Below are 3,518 nucleotides of genomic sequence, written 5' to 3' on the forward strand. Positions count from 1 at the left end.
CTCTCTCATTTAGTCTATCCAATTGCATGGTGCCATGCAACCCAAATGGACCATGCCGGGTCGGGTCAAGTACAAGCCCGAAATAGTTATGGACTTAGACACCTTATCCAACAACTTTGACCTAATTTCTACCACTAGGTCAAGTGCATGATGTGTGTATATGATTCATGAAAAGATGTTCGAGTCAAAGAGTGACCTAAATATGGATATTCACTACAGTTAAGTAGTTGTAGAATTCACATATCAATGTGAAATCTAAGTATACTATCCATTGATTTTAATTGTTTCCAAGTTTCTAGTAGGTTATAACTTAGTTTCTAGTTACTTAGTCTAGTATGTGTCGTGCCTATACGTGCAACTAAGTTTAGTCAAATCTACAACCGAATCGAATTTTGACGGTTGTCACAATAATGGCTATGTTTTGACTAAAAACTAGATTTCAATTTAAGTGAAATCAACCAAAAACTAGCAATCTAAACGTGTAGAAATATAATAGCTTAATAAAGCATATATTATAACGGGCAATTATAATATTTCCTTTTACGTTTGATTATCGAGTATAAATATAACTGACAATATTGAAACATTTATAAACACATACTAAAAGTGTTTTATATCGTAATATATATATATATATATATATATATATATATATATATATATATATATATATATATCCCTATTCTAATAAAAAAATAATTTTAATCTCCTTTTGACATGTGTCATCATATTAGGCCTTCTAATTAATACATATTTTATTCTTTTTTTGCCATGTGTCACCCTATTAAACCTCTTAATTAATGCATGCCACTTGTCAACCTATTGATTATCTATTTCAAATTTTAAAATTTTCACTTTAATTACAATAAATTAATAACAATGCAATAAAAATTAAAATAAAATTAATAAAAATTATAAGGTGATATAATTTCACATATTTATTTAAATTAATGATTACGATTGATTAATAATTTTATGTTCTAACTATTAAAGTTTAATTAATTTTGTAGCCGTGGTTTCACGAGTTATAAACTAGTATACTAATAAAAGAGTAGCTCTTTTGCCATGTGTTACCATATTAGACATTTTAATTAATGTGTTGCCACTTGTCAATCTATTAGTTTTCCATTTTAAATTTATTAGACCTCCTCATTAATGTGATTCTATTTTAAATTTTAAATTTTAAATTATTGTTTTCATTAACTCACAAATAAAAAATATTTAATATATATTAAAAATTAATTTTTTATATTTATTTGAATCAATGATTATAATTTCACATAACTAATAAAAAATATCTCTTAAATTAATAATTTATTTAAATTAACTTATTAATAATTTTGAGTTTTTACTATAAAAGTTTGATTAATTTTATAACCGTGGTTTCCACGGGTTATAAACTAGTATATATATATATATATATATATATATATATATATATATATATATATATATATATATATATATATATATATATATATATATGTGTGTGTGTGTGTGTGTGTGTGTTTGTGCGCGTGTGTTCTTTTATTGTAATAAATTATACATATGCATATATTGCATCATTTTTATGGAATATACATATAAGGATAAATTATAATTTTTTATACATCATAAATATGCATGTGTTCATTTTGTTTATTTTGATGATAACGACCTGTCTTTATATATATATATATATATATATATATATATATATATATATATATATATATATATATATATATAACCATTATTAACAAGGAACAATTTTGACAGGTTCTGAGCATAACAAACAATCCTATGTGTGCATGCAACCTTAATTGTTGAATCTATGTTTTTCTCTAATAGACATTCAAGCATTGAACACAAAACTAGAAACCCTAGGAGGCATGTATTATTTTCGTAAATAAGAACAACTAGGGTTTGGATAAATACCTTGATTGTTATATTGTAATAACAATGAAAATCCTTGAAGATCTTGAACTTTGAAAGCAAGTGCCACAAGTGTAACACCTCTAATGGCTCACAAACACACCAAGCAAGAGGATGAGTGGAGAGAGGAGGGAGGTTCTTTAAATATTCGACTCTACTTAGGGTTTCAAAGTGATGGCCGAAACTAAGATGGGTGAGGCTCCTTTTATAGCTGACGTTGTTTAGTCCCAAAGCTCGGGTTTGCTGGAGGAAACCCTAATTACTAGCTTAAGGCTTAAGTAGCCCATGGACTCCCCATATCTAAGGCTTTGGACGAAAATCCTAGGGCCTTCCTAGGAGTTTTCGTCCAACCCTATTTAGGGTCGTCCAAGAGCCCAAAACCACAACTATTAATTAATTGCAAAATAGCCCACGCACTTTTAATTAATTCTTTTAATCCCAAAATTGATTTCAAATTAATTTATGATGTACTGATCAAATATTAATTAAATAATATGATTTCTAATTAATATATTATTTTCATGACATATTAATAAATCAGTTATTCTAATTTATTATTCAAATAATAAATTCAACCTCTCTCTCCAAAAGTCATAATGTCTAGTTGCTAGTATAAAGGTAACCTAAAAGGATTGTGCGACTATCAATTCAAGTCCATACCAATTATAGTTATGGGCTTAGACACCTAATCCAACAGTCTCCCACTTGGATAAGTCTAATAACTATAATTGCAAGTATAACATCATTGACTAGCAAATTGTAGCTCTAAAAGCCGTTGTCGAACTCTAACCCAATCATTAATGTGTCCTAAGATAAGTGATCACATAACCCTCCATTCTGCAAGATATCATGTGGGCAAATGACATGGAATGTAATCATTCTAGTTGTCTAATAGTTTGTTTGCCGATTTATGGTTTGTGATGACAAAGAACTTGATTGAACACATCAATTCAGTCCTGACCGAGCCCGACACATAAGTCAACACCAAATCATCGAGGGGCCCAAGATATCGCTTTTCCCGTTAGGGAAAAAGGAATATTCTTGCATTATTTACTCATTAAATCATGCACAACAATACGTTTTATAACACCAAGTTAATGATGCATTTACGCATTATCAATGCACAACCAACTCGTAAACAACAACTCATATCTCCGTTTAAAGATTATACAATATTATTGTCTCAGGATTACTCGTGATAAATTTCATGAAATAATTCACTGAGCGTGGGTTTAATCCAATACTTAAATACCCATTTCAAAAGTACTCATGAATGTTGCACCAAACCATTGCTATTTCTAAACCCTTAGATAATCTACAACTCAATTCATGACAGTCTTAATTAACTACTTACTACCAAAGTATGATCAACTATAGATATTTTGAATAATCTAATTATTCGGGAAGTAAAACATGCAAAAGTGAAACGCAATGATAAACAATTGACAAAAGAAAACAAACAATACTCAGAAATAAATCTCCATTACTTACTTGCCAAATGTGAATTAGATTTATTTGTTACAAGTTTTTATCTATCTATCTAATCGCTAAAACTAATATCATCCTTCAAGCCAATGCTCCTCGCATGCCGAGCATGCTTAACC

Source organism: Lactuca sativa, chromosome 3 (assembly GCF_002870075.4).
Source record: "Lactuca sativa cultivar Salinas chromosome 3, Lsat_Salinas_v11, whole genome shotgun sequence".
In the NCBI taxonomy this organism is placed as follows: domain Eukaryota; kingdom Viridiplantae; phylum Streptophyta; class Magnoliopsida; order Asterales; family Asteraceae; genus Lactuca; species Lactuca sativa.